Source organism: Macaca fascicularis, chromosome 15 (assembly GCF_037993035.2).
Source record: "Macaca fascicularis isolate 582-1 chromosome 15, T2T-MFA8v1.1".
Classification (NCBI taxonomy): domain Eukaryota; kingdom Metazoa; phylum Chordata; class Mammalia; order Primates; family Cercopithecidae; genus Macaca; species Macaca fascicularis.
The window spans coordinates 532,773-556,014 of NC_088389.1; the positions used below are offsets into that span (position 1 = coordinate 532,773).

The 23,242-nt window shown below is 49.1% G+C and overlaps 3 long non-coding RNA genes across 5 annotated transcripts in view; 2 read left to right on the forward strand and 1 right to left on the reverse strand.

The window, feature by feature from the left end:
• Window positions 1-23,242, forward strand: part of LOC135967298 (uncharacterized) — a 122,843-nt gene that overhangs the window by 37,199 nt on the left and 62,402 nt on the right. The window lies entirely within an intron of this gene.
• Window positions 1,002-16,196, forward strand: LOC141408572 (uncharacterized). The gene is made up of 2 exons (XR_012424002.1): window positions 1,002-2,045; window positions 2,478-16,196. It is a non-coding gene; the product is annotated as an uncharacterized lncRNA (long non-coding RNA).
• Window positions 4,610-23,242, reverse strand: part of LOC135967297 (uncharacterized) — a 130,894-nt gene continuing 112,261 nt past the window's right edge. For 2 of the 3 annotated variants that reach the window (XR_010581279.2, XR_010581278.2), the window contains exons 2-3: window positions 16,768-16,950; window positions 4,610-8,830 (exon numbers count right to left, since the gene is read on the reverse strand). This is a non-coding gene — a long non-coding RNA (uncharacterized lncRNA). Of the gene's footprint in view, window positions 8,831-16,767; window positions 16,951-17,513; window positions 18,426-23,242 lie in introns of all 3 variants that reach the window. The other variant, XR_010581277.2, reaches the window with a different exon arrangement.

A 23,242-nucleotide genomic window follows, 5' to 3' on the forward strand; every position in this document is an offset into this window, starting at 1 on the left:
CAAGTCTCACTTCATGATTTAAATGCATGAAGCTGAAATTAGAAAACTTGACAAAAACATGCCTTTGAATAGTGAGCCTTTATCCTCCTTGAAATAGTGACTCATTCACTAAAACGTCCACCTGCAACTTTGTCAAATACATTTGTTGCATTAGTCCTCAAGTGAGCTCAGTTTTCCAGACAGGCAGATTATTACTGTTTAAAGTTTGTCCTGATGATGTTGGTGAACAGGGAAAATCCTTTGACGTGGATCCTCTGTGTGTGTTACACATCAGACGCGGCCTGCCCAACCCTCTGCCTGTAACTGGGAACCTTGACTGTCAGGATCATTGTAGAGAACCTTGAGGAAAGCAAAACAAGCCTCTGGAGTAGCAAAAGATGTAGCTGATTTCATGCAATAAAACTTACACATTTTTCTTTAAAATGCTTCCCTCGGAACGTCAGCTTGCTGACTATCTTAGAATCGCTGTAGTCCGCTGACAGCAGTCGTGGGAACAGGTGCATGGCCTGGCTGATGCAGGAGGGTCTCAGAGTGGAGCCACACTCCTGACACTGAAGGAGGGGCTGGAGCCATCACGCTCGTGACTCGTGCAGATGGCCTTGGCTGACCTCCAGAAGAGAAAACGTCAGTATCCAAGGAGGAAAAAGTCTATTAATTTCATGAGTGTTTGCCTTCGCAATGGCTAATACCCTGAGTTTGTGGCACCTGCTGTCTCTGGAATGAGGAGTCTTCCCTTCCTGGCAGACAAGCTCTAGATGGGAACAGGAGCTGTGATTGCTGGATTGAAGAGATTTCCTTCTTGGGGAGGTGGCCTTCGAGCCTGACATGAAGGAAGCTGTGACTGGCGGGAAAGGGCCTTGGAGACAGTGTATTTACCAGGAGGGTCGGTGACTGAGAACCATCCTGTTCCGAGTGTTGCCATTCTGGTTCTAGAGTAAACTTGGGGAGAGACAACAGCCAAAAGCCCCGAGGAATATTCTGTGATGTTGATCACGTCTGGTAGATTTGTTGCTGAGACTCTGAAATGAGAAGCCCGGGAGGTGCAGGTCTATCAGGCCGTGCGACGTGAGACAGCTGCTGCTTCAGGGGTTGGAGTCCCCGTGCCAGAGGCTCAGTCCTGCAGAGACTTCTGCACAGTGGGCAACTGATGCCTCCGGTTGATTGTGAGTCCCCCAGATGAATACCCATGAAAGGTACCGTGTCAGCAAAGAGTCAAACTCTGTGAAGCATTTGGAGATTTATTCTGAGCCAAATGAGTTACCATGGCCCTTGATACTGCCCTCAGGAGATCCTAAGAACGTATTCCCGAGGTGGTCAGAGCCCAGCCTGGTTTTATAGCTTTTAGGGAGGCATAAGACAATCAATCAAATAAATGTAAGATGTACATGGGTTTGGTCTGGAAAGGTGGGACAACTGGAAGCAGGGGTGTCCAGGTCATAGGTAGATTCGAAAATTTCCTGATTGACAGTTGGTTAAGAGAGTTGTCAGATAAGGGGTTGTGGAGACCAAGGCTTTGTCATGTGGAGGAAATCCTCCAGGTAGCTTTGGAGAGAATAGATTGTAAATGTTTCCCATCAGACTAAGCGTCTAAGTTCTGTCTAATTCCAGAAGGGAGGTGGGGTGATGAGGCAAGTCCGACCCCCCAGCGATCATGGCCTGGACTAGTTTTTCAGATTACCTTTGGAATGCCCTTGTCAAAAGCAGGGGCTGTTCAGATGGCCAAAGGGGCTTCGAATTCTAATGTTTTTAAAACCAGAAAGTGATTGTGTTTTTTTCTGTGGATGACAGCCAGTGTAGTAATTAATATTTTATTAGCAGATTAATTTGGAAGTCAATGTGTTTTCAAGTATGTTAATTATTAAGTCATCAACAAACAGAGAAGGGCTTACTTTGAAACCAGCCTGAGACTCAAGAGGCTCATCAAAGAAAACGTTGGACTTGGGAGAACTGATTCACGTGTTTACTGTGCCAAGTTTCAGGCATTATGAGAAGTCTGTGCTGATACATTGTGACTTGAGAACTTAAATCTTGATGGACTCTTAAGAGTGAGGCTTTTTTTTTCTTTTCTTTGTAAATGGTCAGTGTTTCTGTGTCCTGTGTTTTGTCTTCCAGCCGCTGAGCACTTTAGCTTTGTGTTCACGTGGCCTTGTTCTCCGAACCACCTGCTTTGTGGCTCCTCTGTCCTGCCCACCTTGATCGCGTCTTCCCTGCCCCGTGGGTTTTATCCCGAGGACTGTTCTCCGCTGTGGGGAGGGGAGGATCAGTGGACACTGGCTTTACCGCCTCATTTTCTGTGTAGCTCCCAGTTTCTCAAAATCTTAATTGTCTTGGATTCCCTGTGAAACTGGGAGTCAGGCCTTGGGCGCAGTGCTGGGTGGCCTTGGGCGCAGTACTGGGGCAGGAGGGAGAGATGAGAACAGGAAGGATGGGTTTGTCAGGGGAAGGAACCCCTTGCCAAATTCCTGTGTCTGTTTTAGGTTAAAGATGAATGGCCGGATGGTGGATGTCTCACCTGCTGTGGCTGGACCTCGCTGTGCTGAACCCTGAGCAGGGGCCCCAGCAGCTGCCTCCTGCCAGGCCGGGGCCACAGGGCTGGGCTTCTGCCTCTGGGAGGGCTCGTGCCAAGGTGCAAGGGTCTGCACCGCTCGTGTGTGACCTGAGGGGCATGTGGGAAGCTTTTCTGTGCTCCTCACCTGGGAGAAGTTGAGCTCATCTGGGCTAGAGCCTCTGGGGAGGTAGGAAGGCAGAGGCCTGGAATTCCTGCTTTCCCCAGACAGCAAGAAAGCTCAGCGTTGCACCTGCTCTGAGATGCCCTCAGCCGCCATATATAGTTGATTTTAACATGACGGAAGGTGCCAATTAACCCGGCTCTGTGGAGAGCTTTGAGGAGTCCAGGCCCTGGGCCCCGGGCTTTTTAATATGTTCCTTCCTGAACAAAAAAGAACAAAAGATCCCTGTGGCTGATGCCGACTGCGTGGGGTAGGACATGCCGAGCTTGGGTGGGGCTTGCCCCTGAGTTTCCTTGGTGCTCCTCCCAGCCCCCACGGACACCAGCCTCTCCAGGCCGAGGCTTGTCCTGTTTAGACCCTCGTTGGTGGGGTCTGTGGTCCTGGATCGAGGGCCCAAGCACTTCTTTCATATTATTATAAATGATTCACCAGAGATGCACGGCTGTGCCCAAACATCTCACGAGCATGAGATACAGCCAGTGTCGCCGCCGCAAGCTCATAATTCTAGTGGAAAGAGGAAATTTTACTTTTAATGTGCTCGTGTGACTCAGATGCAAATATTCAATTCCCATTAAACTTTCAAGACCTTGAGATCCTCTGAGATTCCTTGGAAAGCCGTTCCTTGGCCCCACGACTAACTCTCCTGTGGAAGGAGGCTGGGGTGGTCCGCGGGGTCTGGGATCCTGCTGCGTTCTCCAGGATTCCTTAGGTTTCATCATTAGTCCCAGCTCTTCAGCAGGTGGAGCTGATTGACTCTGACATTTCCATTATATTGTTCTTGTGTTGCCTCAGTTAACTTAGAATAACCAGTATTTACCAGAAATAATTGATGGCGAGATGGGAATTATTGGTGATTCCCTGACATAGGCAGCCTGTATAGATAAGCGTGTTACACGGTGTCTAATTTCTGAGATGTTGGTCCACACCTTCTCAGGAACACACTTTCAGGGGTAGATTCCTGTGCAGGAGAAGCTGCTTTTCCCCGAGACGCGGTGGCGGCTCCTGCACTGGCATGGCAGGGTGGCTGTGTGACTGGGCAGGGCTGGACATGCTCCTGCGCTGGGCGCCCACCTCCGCCCTACATCTGTGTCGAGGGTGCCTGCCTTTGTTCCCCCAGGTCGAACTCATAGAATTGTATACCTTCCTGACACATTCCTGCATAGAGATGATTAGATCTGGGGGCTGAATCTCAATCTGACATGCATGTAGGTAAATTATTGACGTGAATGACTTGGGTCCTCCACCTTCAGGGTCAGGAGGCACGAGGTGGGTTTGGAGACAGCTGCCTGGCCTCAGGAAGTTTCTCTCAGAGCCTGTTTCTTTCTCTAGCAAAGTAAATGATGCCTACCTCACCGGGCTTAACACACGCTCAGTACTCAGATGCTGTCTGATCTTTGTTATAGTTAGTATTTGGGGAACAGCGTGGCTGGTAAGAAAATGTGTTATCTTTACAATTTATACAATGTCATACAAGGCAAGCGTGAAACCGGGACACTACCTTAATCTGAAGATGCTGGTGCTTAGTCTTCTCCTCAAGCATTTTGTTGTCATTCTGGCGTGTGTCAGCCAAGTCATATGACGGTACCGCGTGCGTGATGCCAGCTCAGTTACCTTGGAATGGGGAACCTGAGGCTGCCAGGGAGCATCCCTCCTGCCTCCAGTCCTCGGGGGTTTCTCTCTCTCTCTCCTTTCCTCTGTCCCTCCCTGTCCCCCAATCCTCCTCACCACTCCTGCTCCCCTCCCTACCCTCCTCACTTACTCTACAACAGAGGTCTAGACTTTGACAAATCCCAGCTGGGCCTATTTATCGCTTGGCTGGGAAAGCAGAGGGAAAGGGGCCCAGTTACTACAAAAATAGAGAATTGAAATAGAATGTGAGCTACTTTTGCGTCTTGTTTTTTATTTTAATCTGAATATAAAAGGCAAGTGTCAAACAAAATCGGTGCTAACTGCGCCACTCAGCTCCGAGTCTGCTTTGTCGGGGCTCCGTGGGTTCCCACGCCGTGGCCTTCTCCATGAGCGTCTGGACACGCCGTGGCTGTGAAAGGAGCATTCAGTTATGGTCCTTTGAATGTTCCAGAGTCATGTTTAATAAAAATCTTCACGTTTACCCACAGCCAAGTCTTGATTTAATAACAGGTACTGCAGGTCTCTGGGTGGGGCTGAGCCTCTGTTTTAGAAGCAGCTGCACCATCTGAGGGGCAGGTCCGTATGGGCTGGCAGGCGGCCTGGTCCTTGGAGCACAGGGTGGACCTGACTCAGTCCTGGCAGTGGGGGGCCTTGCAGTTCTAGGATGTAGTGATGCAACCTGTGGCATAAATAAAAAGCCTCATGTGCCCCCATGAGAAGCTGGGGCTTCCCCCTCAGTACTGTGGTGTGCTGTGTTTGTGATCGTGCAGATGTAAAAGGGTGAGGGAGATGTCTAAAAACCAGGCTCCCAAAGACAGCCCTTCATGTCTGGTGCTTTCATGTGTATATGCACACGTGTTTGACGCGTGTACACCTTCACACGTTCACCTCTTTCATGCGTGTACACCTGTTCCTGTGTTCATACACCTGTTTCGCGCATGCGCCTGTTTCTCCTGTGTATGTGCCTGCGCGTTCACCCTGTATTGCGTCATACGTTGTATTTTACATATTGGGTATTTTCAGTTTGTATCGTGAGCTTGTAACGACGTCGTGAAGAAAAGAGGGGGCCCTGGCAGCCTTTGGCTCTGAGAAACGTGATGTCACGGGAACAGATGAGACAGCCCGGGTGAGGCCGGCAGAGGCCATCGTGGCCTTGGGAGTCCGTGCACATCCACTGTCTGTCGCTGTGTGACAAGTGACCCCAAAACCTAGGGGCTTAAGGCAACATACACGTACGACTGTGCAGCTTTTTCAGGTTGGAAATTCAGGGCAGCCCTGCTGAGCGGCTCTGGCCCAGTCCCCCGGGTCACTGTGAAGATGCTGTCCAGGGCTGCAGCCATCTGTAGGCTCAGCTGGGCTGGAAGTTCTGCTCCAGGATGCCGTGCTGACGTGTCTGCGGGCAGAGGCCTGGTCGTCCACACCTGGCCACTCCCCGGGGCTGCCAAGTGCATTCCTGCCCAGGGCCGCTCCTTTCCCCAGAGACGTAGCAGTGCTGGTCTTATGCCCAGCGTCAAGGTGGCCGGGTCAGGAGCAAAGACTTGTTTCCCCTACTCGGCGGCTACTCCTGCAGGGCTGGGAGACAGTGGAGCTCGCGCAGGAAGGTGTTCGCTGAAGACCGTGCTCTGTGACTTGACGGGTGTTCCTCCCAGGAGAGTGAAATGGAGACTGGACGCCGGAAGCAGCATCCTGCGTGACCCCATGTGTAGTGGGGTCACAGCAGAGCTAAGTCCTTCCTTTACAGATACTTTTCAGAGTCTACCCGCCTTTAGATTCTCTGATTAACGTGTCTGAGGAGGGTCCCAGGAGTCTGCCACCTGCCAGGCCAAGGAGGTTCCCTGCATGTGGCTCTCCCCTGACACCTTGAGAAACGTGACTCGAGAGAATCACCGAAGTTTCCTAAATGAGTCACCTGCTTTCTCTTCTCTCTGCTTTCATGCCCCCCCAGGGTAGGTCAGTCCTGTCCGCCACAGCGATACCGGCATGCTGGAGTTCCAAGGAGATTGGGGGTGTGTCGGGTCCCCCAGGGAGATTCGGTGACTGAGGATGCTGTCATAGCAGCCAACATGTCCTTATTGTTTTCACTTTGAATGAAGTTCAGTTACTAGGTTTTCTGAGGCACAATGATGTCCTTGTGAAAAATTGGTGATCAGGGAAGCAAGCAAGTGTGGGAAAATGATCCTGCCCTTAAATCTAAAAAACGATGAAACAGCAAAGAGCCCTGAAGAGCCCATGAACCTCCTCATGGGGCGGTGAGGAGACACCTCAGTAATGGCTTAAAAAAAAAGTGATAATACTGAAGAAAAGGTAAACTAAATTTTGGGTCTCCTATGGGTAAAGAGATTGTGGTTTACATTTTGGAGGTATGCGTTTATATACTTATTTATTTTTCTTTGTTGGATTTAGAATTAGTTGAAATAATTGTGTTTTTTTAATTAAAAAAATTGGGGTATACGAAGTCTAATCCCTTTGTGATATTTCTGTACTGTGAGACTCCACATACAAAAGTGAAGCCCAGACTGTCTGTCTCTAATGAACCAGAGAGAGGTGGTCATCTCCTGCAGGCCGGTCTGGTCTCCAGGCATCTGGCCATCCTCCCAGTCTTGGGCACACCTGCATCACTGGTGCTTCCTGCCAGACTGTGACTCTGCCCAGGTTTCAGGAGCACCCGGAACTGTTTTCCTAGGGGCTCCTGCTTTGTCCTGGCTCCTGGAAGCACAGGCTTTTGACGAAGGACTCTCCCCACTGCCAGGTAAATTGGTGATTGCCCCATAGTCTGTATTTATCACATGGGGCACAGAGAGTCTGGGCGTGCTGTCCTGGCCCTGGAGCCAGCTCTAGGACTGCCCGGCGGCATTGCCTCCACCCCTCATCTGGGAACAGGGCGGTGGGGAGGAGAAGGGAAGCAGGGTCTTGACCCTTCTGCGTCTCGAGAACACGAGAACACATCGTCTCATTGCCTCACACCATTCACAGCCCAAGCTTGTGTGAAGTATTATTTTATAACCTCCCCTGACAATGATGTATTTTATATAAGCAGCACATAAAGTGGTAATTTAATACCCTATCGAGCAGGATTAAACAATAAGGAGCAGATATCACTGTAGAAAAGTTACTTTATCCGGGAAACATTTATCTACTGCAGGTGGATGTGAATCATGGCTTCCTCCTCGGTGGCTCCTGATGAGCCTGTGAAATTCTGTCCTGTTCACCACTGTTAGTTATAAGCTACACCTTTCCTTCTATGATGTTAGTTACAAGCTCTACCTTTCCTTCTATGATGTTTATTTCTTGCCTGATCAGCACTGTTAGTTACAAGCTATACCTTTTCTTCTGTGATGTATATTTCTTGAAGGCATGGACTAAATCCTAATTCCACAGTATTCGATGCACATACTCAAGAGATACTTGTTTGAATGAATGGATTAATAGAAAATAGAAGTGGTGACTTCACTTTATTTCATTATGTCAAACTTTGTCTACACGGAAAATTATATGGTCCTTTGGAAAAACAGGGCCTCTGTGCAGGGTTGTTAGAGATTGTGAGAATGCCGCAAATGGCTCTGTGGCTCTAGGCTCACAAAGGGCTTGAGGGACTTGGTGGCGCACCTGTGTTGAAAACTGAGTTCTGCAAATCCATTCGAGTGACCTGCCAGCACACACAATCCTACTTCCCAGTTGATTTCTGCACAGAGGCTTCTCCTGAATGCCCCAGGTGAACGTGGGTTCAGCCAGCACTGCTGGGCTTCCACAGCAAGCCAGGGTGCTGCAGGGACGAGAGAGAAGAGGGGCAGGACCAGGATCTTCCTGGGCCCCAGTGCCCGTGTGGGGACGCTGCCTGGCCTGGCTTTTCTGGGGGAGGTCAGGGAAATGATGGCATGGAGGGACTGTTGGTATGAGTCGCTTGCTCAAACATAGATCCCAGGTCTGTGTGGGAGGCAAATAGAAATTTATGTGGGTATCATCAGTAACATAGCAAACATGGGCTTCTTCACTAGGGTGGCTGACCCTCTTGCTCATCTGCTGAGCAAAGGCCCGGCCCGGCCCGGCCTGGCCTGGCCTTCTATGCCTCCACAGTGAGCTTTTCTCAACCTCTGTCCACTCCATGGAGATAGCCGGAGCCAGGGCAGATATGGGGTGTTTTCCACTTTTTATTTATTTTTTCTTTTTTGAGATGGAGTCTTGCTCTGTCGCCCAGGCTGGAGTGCAGTGGTGTGATCTCGGCTCAGTGCAAGCTCCACCTCCCAGGTTCACGCCATTCTCCTGCCTCAGTCTCTCGAGTAGCTGGGGCCACAGGTGTCCGCCAACACACCAGGCTAATTTTTTGCGTTTTTAGTAGAGTCAGGGCTTCACCGTGTTAGCCAGGATGGTCTCAATCTCCTGACCTCGTGATCCACCAGCCTCGGCCTCCCAAAGTGCTGGGATTACAGGCGTGAGCCACTGCACCCGGCCAGGTATTTGTCAGTTTTTGAAAGCTACATTTAAAGAATGAAATAGACCGAACAGAATTACTTCCTTTTGAATATTTAATACTCAGTCTACCAGAACACTTAAATATAGTTAATGTATTCAAATAATAAGAAAGAACTTTCCCTCTGTTCCAAAGAAAAAGTATAAACAACCTTTTACTTGTCAGGGATTTCACTATGTTTCTAAAAAGCCAGCAAGCACTTTTCCTGAAATAGACCCATCTCTTCCTCTGCATAGACCCTATGAACATTTTAGCTACATTTCTGCTGTATCTTAATGTGATAGATTGTAGAAAATTCCTTGCTACTGGAACTTCACGATGCTTTCCTTTGAAACATCAAATAGAAAGTATGGATAGTAAATCTCAGACTAGTTGCAATTATCAGTCTTGGTAGAGCTGCCACCCACAGCCTCTGTCAATTACAACAGAGTGTGTCTCCCCAGCAACCCGGATTAGATTGCGGACCAAGCCAGGCTCACCCAGGATTCAGTGCAACGTCTTTCAAAGCTGTAGTCACTGCCCCTGGAGGAGACTTGAGAAGTCCTCCCTTTGATGCCTGTGCAGGGCTGTTCTCAGATCACAGCAGCTGCAGCAGCATCTCAGAGGATGCCAGCAGGGGTGTCCTGGGTATTGACATCACGGTAGGGGCCTGCAGTGTCTGAATGAAATGGGCCGTGAAAGTGAGCACCCTAGAGGAGTCCACAGCCACGTTTCAAAGGTGCAGTGGCCCGAGGTGAACCCCAGAGCACTGAGGAGCCTGGAGTTGACCTGTCACGACTTCATTGAGAGAGCTGACGGAATTCCGTACCTGTGCGGGCAAAATATGGCTGTTTGCGCTTGGCCCCTTCTCAGTCCAGGGCTAGGGAGGTTGTCTGCACAGCTAGTGGGAGCTTAACTTTGTGCACACTCGGGGTTGGGTCCCACTCCTTTCTGTGATCCCAGGGAAGATAGACATGCCGAGCTCTCCTGGAAGAGGGCCCTGACGAGTGGAAGCTGAGCTTCAAGATGGTCGGCCTTGTGGTGTGCGTGGCGGGTTCGGAGTCGGTGTGTGCTGAGTGGGGGCCCGGCTGCTGCTGTCGCTATTGGGCTCAGCAGACGCTGCGGGGGACGTGGCTCCTGTTGTACGTGGTGGTTTTCTCCTCACAGGAGTGGGTTTCCCTGCTGTGAAGGTGTCGGGGCTGTGACAGGCAGCCTGGCAGGAGGAAGACGCTCGTGGGGTTGTGCCCCGAAGCCCCCTTCCTCTTGAGGAGCATGAAGGGGGTTTGGGACCCTGCTTCTGGCTGCGCTCCCTTGCTAGGTTCTTGGCCTCGGGGGCCAGGAGAAGCTGAGTACAGGCCTGAAACCTGGACCCCTTCCACAGCCTCCGTGGCGTTTGTGGTGTTATGCGGGGCGAGGCCCTTGGAACTCCAAGCCCTACGCTGGCATGCCCGCCCACTGGGGCGTCTTGGGCATCTGCTGTGTGCTTGGCTCCGTGGTGGGGTGGGCGGTAGCAAGGGCTGTGGGGTAGAGTGGACACGGTACGCGGATGATGAGAAGCGTCAGGGAGGCAGTGAGAGCACAGCTGAGACCTGCAAGGAGGGGACTGGCTGTGGGTGTTGGGGCTCAGGGAGCTGCCTCTACCCAGAGCCACAGTGGCCAGTGAGGGCAGAGCAGGGGACCGAGGCCCAGGGAAGCCGTGTGTATGGTTCGCATCAGGTGTGCGGGTCTGCCGGGCTGTGCGGCCCTTCTCAGTCCTGGCTGGGCCTGGGGTCCCAGAGGGAACGGAGGGTCTTTGCATCTCCCTCCTCTTGCTTCCCTGCTGCTTCCTGGTCAAGGGATGCTTCTTTATTGCAACTCTGGCAGTTATTCTGCATATTAAGAGGAGTTTCACAAAATCGTAGGGGGGGAGGCGGACTAGGGATTCATTTTTTTTTCTCCCCCTGATTTTACACGGAGCCTTCTACTACCCCTTAGTGTGGAGGCAGAGTGCAGATGCTCTACAGTTATCTATCCAGGAAGAGAAGAGCTGATGGGAAGTCACAGATCTGATCATTGCAATAGCACTGACATTTTTAAGTGGGAGAATGCTGATGTCTATAATAATCAGAGTAAAACTTCAGTAGCTTCAACATAAAGATTCTGAGATGATCTTAGAGCCATTTCATCCCTAGATCCTTCTGCAGTGTGGAGTGTGACATCTCTACCAGCCTCTGGTCAGTGGCCGCCTGTGGGTAACTGAATGCTTGAAGTGTAAATGAGAACTTCTAATTTTATTTAATTTTAGTCAAATTTAAATAGCTATATGGCCCGGGCACCGTGGCTCATGCGTGTATTCCCAGCAGTTTGGGAGGTCGAGGCGGGTGGATCATGTGAGGTCAGGTGTTCAAGACCAGCCTGGCCAACAAGGTGAAATCCCATCTGTACTTAAAAATACAAATAAAATAGTCTGGCGCGGTGACAGGCGCCTATAATTCCAGCTACTCGGGAGGCCGAGGCAGAAGAATCACTTGAACTCGAGAGGCAGAGGTTGCAGCAAGCCGAGATCGAGCCACTGCACTCCAGCCTGGGTGACAGAGGGAGACTCTGTCTTAAGAAAAAAAAAAGATTTTAAAAAACCCTACATGCCCCTAGTTGCCTCTGTAGGAGACGGCATGGTTCCAGAAGGTAGACTTTGTGTTGAGGACTCTGCAGCGTCAGGCTGGAGACAGTCTCCCTTCCTAGCAGCGTGGGCCGCTGGGCTGCTCTTCTACCAGAAGGGATGGTGGCGTCTCTGGGAGGTATCTGTAGACTCAGATCTGTGTGGATTAGTGACTTGTGTTACTCACAGATACTTAATTTTATGGGTAAATGAATACCTGGACTGGCTGCAACTTCAGGGCGAGATTCGGGAGTAGGGAGTGAAAAGTGACGACGGAACCCTGGGCTTGTCCTGCTGCCCCCAGGACCCGGTCGGGGTGCCTTCTCGTCTGAAGTCCCAGCACGTGGTCAGGGTACCCCTTGCCTCTGAAGCCCCCAGGAAGTGATCGGGGCACCAATCCCCTCTGAAGCCCCAGCACCTGGTCGGGGCACCCCTCCCTTCTGAATCCCCCAGCCACCTGGTCGGGGAGCCCCTCCCTTCTGAATCCCCCAGTACCTGGTCGGGGCGCCCCTCCCTTCTTAAGCCCCCAGACCCTCCTGGCCTGTGGTGCTGCTTCTCCAAATGCTGTCCTTGGCTGTTTTCCAGGAGTCACCTGCACCAGAGCAGGCTGCGTGTGTCATTTCTTGTCGGATCTGGGGTGTCAGTGAAGCTCATTTATCTTGTCTTCCTCCTCATGTGCCGTATCTCACCTGTTGACTGTCTGAGTTTGTGTGAGTGCGTGTTGTGCGTTCTCAGGCTGTACTCAGTGCTTAGGTGACAAGAACGTCTTAGAGCAACGGACTGTCTGCTCCAAAGGACGCTGGGCATGAATCGAGACACAGTTTACTTGTGGGGTTTAAATTTCCTGGGTGTTGGAGGCAATTAAGGGGAAACAAGGTCTAAAAAAGCCCCTGCAGATGAGGAAGGCAATAATGAAAAAAATTACTCTATACACACTTAGCAGTTGATTTAATTTGTAGGTGAATTTTGCATTTCGGGAACTACTAAAGGTACTGTTTGTAGGGATTCCTTGATGAGCTTCTTGTTTTCTGTCTAGAAAGTAAAGTGGATCGGTTTTGCCTTTAATGCTGACTGACTAGAATCTACTTCCTTTTCCCCCCATTCACGTTAGGGTGGGGATTGGACTGGAAGAGCTGTAGGATCTCTTTATTTCTGATCTTAAATGAATTTTTTCTTCAATGCCCTGTTCTTTGGTTTGGGAAATGTGCTCAATTTGTACCGTGCTTTAAATGTACACAAGGGTCGAAATTGCTACTTTTCTTTAAAGTTAGATATAACATCTTAAGTAAAATGTCATCTATAAATCAGGCACAGTCTGGGGCCTGGAGACCCCTCTTGTCGCTTCCTTCCAGCTGTGTCTTCTTCCCTGGCCACATTGCCCTGGCCACATCTCCTCCCCACACCACGCCGTGTCATCCGCCCACCACCTCACCTCTGGTCACAACACCTCCCTCCCGGCCACATCACCTGTGGCCTCACTGCCTGCCTCCCTCCTTCCTGGTGGCCTCCGTGGCTCCCACTGTCTGCCCTCCCGAGGGTCTGTTCAAGGCTCCTTCCCCGTTTTCCACTCCTGAGTGGGTCTCGGGGCCTAGATGTTTCACAGGATGCAAGTTTCTTCCCTTCCAGCCGTGGGTCTCTGAGCGACAACTCCAGAGAGGGCACTAAGCTCTCCTTACCTACCTGGGGGGCCCTGAGCCCTGACCACCGACCACCAGGGCTTTTCTGCAGTGTGTGGGGCAGACTCATGCATGAATTGGACTAAAAAGATGCTTCCAGGAATCCTTGTTTTAAGTGCACTGGAGCAGAGATGGGGAGAGGGGACCACCTGGTTTGCTCAGAATTTGGTCCTGATCACAGCCAATGAGGCAACATAAGCACCTCCTAAATGAAGCGTTCCACAGACTGATTTTACACATGACAGAAAGGCTTCACACAATGAGTGAGTTTGAGCTACATTTGAAGGAAGAACAGGTCCCTGTAGGTGGAAATGAAAGGTAAGCGTGACCCAAGCCATCAGCAGCAGCGGGGGTGGGGTGGTGCAGACTCCCCATGGATGGTGGGCATGGCTGAAATGCAGGAGAGGGCAGGGGTGCGAAGGAACAGCAGGGCGGCAGTAAAATTCCCCTGCAGAGAGGGGACGTGACTGAGATATTATCACATGTATACAACTGAGAGATGATTTGAGGAGGATTTCTGGGAGCCTGTGGGAAGAGCACGTGGTCATCATCAGTTCTCGGGATCTCTTTTTATGAAGTGAAAATAGTCTTGCCTCTTCCTATCTTGTGAGCTGTTGTGACGATCAAATCAGATAATCTTCAGCGAGCCTTGTAAATGCTAAAGGTTATGACAGACTGTTCCAGCCCCCTTGTCTCTACCCTCCTTTCCTCCTGGGTAACGTGAACCCTGCTGGGTACCTCACTATCTGCCTGGTTTCCTCCTCCATAACGTGAGCCTTGAGTACTTGCTGGGTACCTCGCTGTGCACCTTCCTTAGTAACGTGAGCCCTGAGTATTTGCTGGGTACCTCGCTACCTGCCGTACAGCTGGCTGTAGAATTGTCAAACGCACTTGGCTGGCACATAAGCAGAAGTGCTCGCTGGGCCTTGGGAGGGCTTTGTGACATGTGGGTGCCTTCTGTTCCCTGTTAGGCTGGAGCTGCAGGAGCCCCCCTAGACCAGATAGAGGACCAAGGCTGTGGCCTCGGGGTGGGGGCTGGGGGAGCTCCCTGGGTTTATTGTGTGGGTGAGAGCAAACTTCAGTCCCGCTGTGGCATTGGGATTCAGGGTTCCTTCTGGAATGTTCTGAGTGAGAAACAGGAAGTGCGCACAGGTGCGTCTTCTGCGGATTTTATGGTTATCTCTTGGGAGAGCACTGGTGCCTCTGAACTATGAACCTGCAGAACCACTTGTTCCACTAACGGCCGCCTTTATATAAAGAATGACTTACAAAAGATGCCACTTCAGATGGAGGTATTTGCAGGTGTGGCCTGAAAAATGAACAAAATGACTTTCATCTCAAGGAAAGTACCTTACATTTTTCCCAATGATAGACATTTGAGCTTTCCAGCGAATATTAAAACATAAAAACCTTGTGTCCACCACTTTCTCATGTGATCAATGGTGATACTGATGTGGGGTTTTTTTTTTTTTTTTTTTTTTTTGGACATATAATGAAATGTGGAAGCCGCTCATAACTCTGAACCAGTATTTTCTAACCAATGTGTGATTACAAAATCGTGTGCTGGTAAAAGCCATTCAAGTGCAAGACGGACCAGTCGACTTAGAAGGAATTGGGGCAGAAAGGCCCGTCGACCAGAGCACAGACTCTGTGTTGCAGACAGCCTGTACGGAAGTGCCACTTGTTACATTTGGCAGCAGAGAATACCTAAAATGATCTGAAAACACAATGAAAATACTGCTTCCTAATTGTATATCAGTATGGGGTCGGACTTTCTTCATAAACTTCAGCCATGGCTCTGCAGCCCACTGAACGCAGATGCAGGCATGAGAATCCTGCTGTCTGAGGTGCAGAGATGTTAGGTGTTTTCACAGTAGCACAAACTGTTGCCACGCTGCTGCTTATTTTGGAAAATGGTTTCTTCTTTAAGAGTGTGTTAAGATGTAATGACTTTATCCTTGTAAAAGAAACTAAATTATGTTCTTTTTTTTTTTTTTTTGAGACGGAGTCTTGCTCTGCCACGCAGGCCGGAGTGCGGTGGTGTGACCTCAGCTCACTTCAACCTCTGCCTCCTGAGTTCAAGCGATTCTCCTGCCTCAGCCTCCCTAGTAGCTGGTACTACAGGTGTTCAGCACCATGCCAGGCTAATTTTTGTATTTTAGTAGAGACGGTGTTTCACCATGTTGGCCAGGCTGGTCTCGAACTCCTGACCTCAAGTGATCCACCTGTCTCTGCCTCCCAAAGTGCTGGGATTACAGGCATGAGCAGCCACCACTCCCGGCCTGATGAGAAAACTTTTTTGTGCTCTTTAATAAAGTGCAAAGGGTTCCTGAGACCAAAAAGTTTGAAAACCACTGGCTTAAACCGACAAAATTGTCCATGATTCTTCAGTGTATCTTCTAATCTGTTGATGGAGAGAGGACAGCAAGGGTTGCTTTACTTTTTTCCTTTCACAACTCAATGGTGCTGGGACAACTGGGGTATCCACATAGAAAAGGATGGACTGGACCCTTCCTCACCCTACATGCAAAGCTCAACATGGTTCCAATGTAAGGAGCTGACTGAGACCCATTCTGTCAGTCTGCTGGGTACCATAACGGACACCACAGACCGTGCGACTTAGACAATAGCATCTTATTTCCTTTTTTCTGGAGACTGGAAGCCTGGGATCAAGGTGAGGGCAGGGTTGGATTCTCTGGGGCCTCACCCCATGCTGTGTAGACAGCTTCTTCTCTGTGTCCTCACAGGTTTCTCTTACGTGTATGCAGCACTGAGGACTGTGTCTAAATTCTCTTAAAAGAACACCAGTCATACTGGATCAGGGCCTACTTTTAAGATCTTATGGGACCTAAATTGCCAAGTTAAAGGCCCTGTATGTAAATACAGTGACATTTTGGGTTTCTGGGGTTGTGACTTTAACATGGAATCTTGGGGGAGGGGGACAGTTCAGCTCATAACACCTTTAGGGGAGAATCCTGGAGAAACTGTTAGGTTGGATTAGGCAATGTTTCCTTGGCTGAGACGTCTAGAGCTATAACAAGCAACTGAAGGGAAAAAGACGGTATCAAAATTAAAAATGTTCAATTCAGAGGATACTATTAAAGTAAAAAGACAACCCACAGAACAGGATACATTATCACGATAAGGACCTGATATCAAGAATATATTCAAAAACTCTTAATAAAAATCCAATTTAAAAATGGACAAAGGATTTGAATAGACACTCTCCAAAGAAAGACATATAAATGCCTTAAAAAGCACATGAGATGTTTAGCAGAATTCGTCATCTTAGAAATGGAAATCAAAACCACCGTGAAATAACACTTCACAACCACCGTGATGGGTGGGTAAAACCCCAGTATTGGACAGTGACATGTTGGTGAATTGGGGAAAACTGAAATCTTGATATATTGCTAGTGGGAGGGGAAGTAAAATGGTGCAGTTGATTTGGAAAAGTCTGACAGTTCCTCAGAAAAGCATGAAATCACCGTACGACCCAGCAATTTCACTCCTAGCCATATGCTCAAGAAAACTGAAAACATTTTTCCAAAAAGTATGTCATGCCTGAATCTTCACAGCAGCATTATTCATAGTAGTAGAAACAGTCCAGGTGTCTGTCAACCGGTCACTCACTGAGATTCAACTCACCTTAGACGTGAAAGATGTCAGCACCGAAGGTCACACCAAAGGTCATGCACTGTACGATTCTCCTCACAACAGGTGTCCAGAATGGGCAAATCCAGAGAAAAGGAAGTTGGCTGGTGATTGCCAGGGGCTGGTAGAAGGAAGGAGCCAGGTGCTGACTCTTAATGGGTTCAAGGTTTCTTTGGCCTGTGGTGAAAAAGTCCCGGAATTACATACTAGTGGTTGATGTGCAGCTTTTAGAATATGCTAAAAAGACTGAATTGTATTCTTTAATATTGGGGCTTTTGTGCTTTGTAAATTGCTTTTCAATTTAAAAAGGAATTCAAGAAGTTATTTGGTGTTGATATGATAGTATCCAAAACAAGTTACTATGTAACTCACGTCCCCAGAGTTAAACTTCATTTTCTGAGGATCTTGAAGTGTTTGAGGCTAGGAGACACAACGATCCTATACTGTATGTTACACCCCATCTTACTGATTTCTATCTCACATAACCATATTCAGGAAAAACCGACATGTAAATGTGAGCTGAATGCTATGCAGAGGCACATTCCTCTTACCCGGATGATCTTTAGTGGTACAGTAAGAGATGAGATCATAGCAACGTTAGTTTAGTTAGTTTTAATTTCCATGGCAACAGGAATTTGGCACATGGGATGAGTTAGATCTCTCTGCACAGCTCCTAACGGGGTTGCCCATTTCTGTGTGGTGTCTGTGTATATTCTCGCTGTGGACATAAGTGATAGCACCTGCACAAACACTTGTCCGGAAGCGCACACGAAGCTGGTGAAAGCAGAGGACAGGCGAGAGGGAAGCATGGCTCAGCCCTGGCAAAGAAGACCGTTATTCCAAACGCAAAATATTCAGGAACACAATCCTTGGGAAGACTGGTGATGTCTTTAGACCTCACCACTATCGGGTTGTATCTGTGCAGCCAGTTACCAGAGCCGCAGAACGGCGTGTGTTGGTATTGGTGTCATCACTCAACGATTCTGACTTTTCCTGGTGCTGAGGATGACTGCATGTGGCAGAAGCAAAGTGCTCATCTAGCACAGGTCATCATATCCAAGTTCTTTTCTATGAAGGCGGGCAGGGTTAGGAACCACCCCACCCCACCCCACTCCCCAATCCTATAAGAACTGGGATCTGATGATCTGTGCTGTCGAGAGAGGCAGGGTTAGAACACCTCGTTCCTCAATCCCATTGTTGAAAATAATAGTTGGATTGGGAGGGTTTTTACTCCTAAGGTTGAAGCCGTGCATTTCTGGAGCCTGGGCTGTCAGTCATGGTGGCTGGGGAATGCTGGGGCTGCGGTTGTCTGGCTGCCGGTAGCCCTGCTGGTGGGTCCTCCCTCTTTGACACCATTCATTTCTGAAGCTTGCTTTCCCCGGTGTTGGAAGTAGCAGCACTGGAGGAATGGCCGCCTTCCTACAGCGAAGCTCTGGCAGGAGAGGAGAAGATACGGAGCGTCTGTTCAAGGACGTGACGTTCTGGGCACCGCACCATGCGTTCTGCTTCTCAGCTGTGCCTCCTGGTTGATGTTACCATCACCTGGCATTTCCCAGGAGGTAACTCGCGAATGCCACACTGATGGAACGGTGCGGCTCGAGTCCAGGGCCGCTGGAGCACATCAGCAAGGTCAGGCTGGACGCATGTGCTTGCTGACAGGAAAATAACAGGAAATGACATGTCAGTTCAGGAAAATGACGGGAAATGTCATGTCAGTTCAGGAAAATGACAGGAAATGTCATGTCAATTCAGGAAAATGACAAGAAATGTGTTTGCTGACAGAAAAATGACAGGAAGACGACAGGAAAGAGGCCCATGAGGAGAGGAACCAGTAGATTCAAGGCAGTTAATCGAAGGAGCGAGCCATCACAGGCTGGGAGGACACCCCAGCCACAGTGGATGTCAGCGGTGGTGGATGGACTCGGGGTCCATGAATATTGCATGATCGAACGTGTTTGGTACATTCTCAGCTCCTGCCCAGGTGCCTCCCAAGAATCAGGTGTTGTGGCTCCCCACACCCTTCCCATCTGTGTGTAGCATGACCACCACCTTCCTACCGTGTGTTTGTCCTATCACGGCTGCTGTGCCTAACGGACGCTTTGCTTTCCAGCTACTTTCCTATAACCAAAGCCCTTGAACGACTTTGCGTTTCAGAGACGACAGGGTATTAGTTTTTCATGATTGCTCTGAGGATTTCCGAAAGCAAATGTAACTTACAGGATGGAAGATATTGGAGACAGTAATTATAGATGACTTTTCTCAGTTTTTTGATTGTGGTAAACTTACACAGCACTCTATTTTTAAGTGTATGGTTTTGTGGCATTAAGTGTGTTCACACTGTGGTGCCACGATCACCGGCATCCATCTCCAGAACTTCCTGGTCTCCCCACGCTTGAAACTCGGTCTACCCAACACCAGCTCTCCTCCCGCCCCAGCTCTGGGAAGCACTACAGGTTGCTTACAAAATAGGCTTTTTCAGTAAGAGAAGGGGCAAGGAAAAGAGCTCTAAAGACTGTCTTGAGATTTGAGGAAGTGTTTTAGGTTTTGTTGTCTGGTTCCCGGTCTAAAGGAACTATTGAAGACGTGGGAAGGCGAAGGTCTGTGATCTCAGGAAGTGCTGGGCTGGGCAGCTTTCCCACTGTGACGGGGGCACTTGCCCTCAAACGTGCCTGAGATAATCGCGTGAGGATGGTGCTGCATTGTGACAGCTCTGAACTTGGTCTCCTTGAACGTTGCCAGGTACATAAGCTTTGGCGGTTACCGTCTAGTGTCTGCGGGAGACCTAGAATTTGAACATTTGTTGACTTTAGGCCACACTCATTTTATAACACTCTACCTGTTCTCATCAATAGGAAATATGCTGTGTCCTTTTTTTTTTTTTTTTGAGAGGGAGTCTCGCTCTGTCGCCCAGGCTGGGGTGCAGTGGCCGGATCTCAGCTCACTGCAAGCTCCGCCTCCTGGGTTTACGCCATTCTCCTGCCTCAGCCTCCCGAGTAGCTGGGACTACAGGCGCCCGCCACCTCGCCCGGTTAGTTTTTTGTTTTTTTTTTTTTTTTGTATTTTTTTAGTAGAGATGGGGTTTCACCGTGTTAGCCAGGATGGTCTCGATCTCCTGACCTCGTGATCCGCCCGTCTTGGCCTCCCAAAGTGCTGGGATTACAGGCTTGAGCCACCGCGCCCGGCTTTTTTTTTTTTTTTTTTTTTTTTTTTTGCCTTAATATTCTGTGTTGCCGTAACAGTAGTTGCAGCGGACGCTACTTCTGGTTCATGGTCATCACCAAACACAAGCTTCAGGAAACCGTGTGAAAAATGAAGGGGAAAGTGCTTTTCTGCAAAGGGCTTTTTTGAACATCTTGTTTTTTTCTGGAATATCTGTTTTGGTGTAAAACGTTTTCATATTTAGGGGTTTGTAACGTGTTTTATACTGGTTAGCTTTGAAACCCCATGTTTTTGCATGTCATGGGGCTGCTTTATCCTGTTATTCTATGATATAGCAGGTTGGCAAAACTATTGGTTATTTCACTTTAAAAACCAAAGCAGCTTACAGATTGAGTGTGATTCTTGTAAGAATTTAATTGTAAAATTGATTTGTGTTCAACAAGCTTACTGGAATGGCTAGATCCGTGGACAAAAAGATAAGAACATGTCAAGTCTCTGGGCCAGGAAGGACTTCCAAATAATACAAGTGATACACATTAATTTCTTAACAAAAGATTAGATTTAGTACATAACTGTTTAAAACCTCCATATTTTCTATTATAGCCATTCCACAGTGCCCATGGGGGTGGGCTGCAGGACTGCCTATGGAATCCAAGGTCTTTGGGCGTTGAGGTCCCTGCAATAAAATGGCATCGTGTTTGCATATGACATATGCACATCCTCCTGCAGATAGTCATGTCAGGGTTGCTCGTAACAGCTATACCATGGACATTCCATGCGAGTAGTTGTTTAATGAATAATAAAGTCTGAATGCTTAGTACAAATACATTAAAAAATATGTTGATCTATGGTTGGTTGAATCCACAGGCCTGGAACCCCGGGAGAGAATACAAACTCTAGAAGCAAAACGAACAAAGCACTTGAGGTCAGCAGTGACGGGTGTGGGATCACACTGAATCTCATGTGTTTTGCTGTCTGTGTCACTGTGTCCCGTGTAAACGGGAATCATTTGTAGCTTAAGGTAAAATAGGTAACAGGAAACACTACAGAGTGGGCACGAAGGCGCGCCCCTCATTACCCCGTGTTACAGCCAAGCGTCTGCCTCCTAGGGAAGGATTTGTTCTGTGGGGAGACTAGATGTTGATGATTTCCGGATGTGTGAAGGGAAACTCCCTCCGAGAAGCGTGGCTTTGGCCGGAGCACATCAGACGAGAGTTACCGTGGCATGGAGTTTCCACAGTGGCCCTCAGGCCTGCTGCTTCTCTCCTCTCCCCACCCCTGGCCCTGACTCTTACCAAGGGAGGCAAGTTCAGCTCCAGCTGAGCCCCGCACAGGGCTGTGGGTCTCTAGGGCAGGTGCCCACCTTCGCCTGAACAGGCTGTGTCAGAGGAGGGTCTGGCTGTACTTGAGCTGTGAGAGATGCTCTCAGAGATCCAGCATCCTGAAAACCCAGGTGCTGAAGGTTCCTTCTCTTCCACCATCCTGCGGGGAAGGGGGTCTTATCCTGCTTCCCCTCAACCCAAGCTGACTTCTTGTCTGTTCTGTACACCTAGGTTTTCAGAACAGTTTTGTTAATCATCTAGCAGACAAACAACCATAAGGTGACAGCCTGGGAGGGTAGACGGCGCTGGAAGGTAGTTTCCTGAATAACAGCGTTCAGTTTCCTGTTTTGCCATCATTTGACCCAAGGCCCCAAGATAATTGAAATATTGTCAGCCAAACACCGATTTTTTATCTGAGTTTTTTTTTTTCTTTTTAAGTTATGGGTGCAAACTTATAACCAGGGACCTGACAAAAGAGAAGGATTTATTTGCAAAGTGAATGTCGGGGATGGTTGGCATTTGCCAACTCTGACTAGCAGGGACCCAGGCTGCTTCCGTTCTGCCGCCCGACTCCTGATCCTCCAGCTCCTGCCCCTGTTCCCACCAGCAGGAAGAGGAGCGGGAAGGTGCCTTTTCCCCTTTAAGGGGGTGAGGTGAGAGTTGCACCTGCCACTTAGCTAGTCCCTGGGGTGATTCTCCAGCATGGGTGGGAGTTGGGTTTGGAGGCCTGAGCCCCGTGAAGCTGGGGTTGCTGTTCCCTGAGCAGCAGGAAACTGGACTCTGGGAAGTGGGGTCAGAGGGTAGCATCCTCAGGAGGGGCCTCTCGTCCCATTTGACATCTTCACTGCAAAAGGGGGTGTGGGCTTCATGGTCCATGGACAAATAGAACGTTACTTTTTTTTTTTTGAAGCACATAGAACCCTAATTCCTTGGCTTTTACTAAAGTGGCATTTTGTAATTCCACATGATTTCATTGATATACTCGCAGGAGAGAATGCTTCCTGTAAACCAGAAGGATCTCTGCGACAGTCCTCGATCCATAGAGAGTTCATTTTCCCAAGGTTATAGACACAGCCTTAGGAGGGGTTGAGGACACACTGCGGCAGCCTCAGGAGGTCCTGGACATGTGTCCAAGGTGTTTGGGGCACAACTTGGTCTTACACATTTTAGGGAGACGTGAGACATCAATACATGTGAGACGTACGTTGGTTCAGTCTAGGAAGGATGGACGGCTCGAAGCGGGGAGGGATTTCCAGGTCACAGGTAGATCAGACAAATGCATTTCTGGTGCATCTTTCCAGAGGAAGCAGTCAGATCCGCATTTATCTCCGTGTGCAGATGGTGACTTTGAGTTCTGTCCTCTGTCCATGAGGAATTTCCTTGTGGATCGGTTGTGAGGGAGGTACGTGGCTTTTCCCCCCACCCCCAGTAGCTGTCTCTGTTAGGAAGAGCATGGGAGGCAGGTTTGGTCTAAGCTCTTCCTCACCTTGACGTCCCTTTAGCGTAGTGATTTTGGGGTCCTGAGATGTATTTTCAACTTCATGTTTCTGAATACACTGGCACTCTAAACAGTGTTGTAGGAGGCATCTAACTTACTTAGAAGAAGAATCTATTTGGAAGGACTTGAGCACCTTCGTCCTTGAGAGAACCAAGCCTTTGTTTAGTTTGCTTTGCCCTGAGGCTGTTACGCTGTCCCGGGCTGTGCGGCCTTAGAAAGCTGTGCCCCTGTGAGCTACTGCCTGTGGAATCTGGTGACTTTGAAGTTAATCCAGCAGCTACATATTTTGGAAAGCAGATTCCCTCTTAAAGTGTTGGTGATTATGATTCTAGCACTAGAATTTCAGTGTGTATTTTCCACCCTTCTTACTTTGTCTCCTCATACACTGAGATGCTGCTGCATTTGCTCTTAGGCTTCACGGAGGGAGGGTCAGTTCTGACCCTTTCTTAGATATTGACCTTGAACGGACAGAATCGAGATTCAGGAAAAC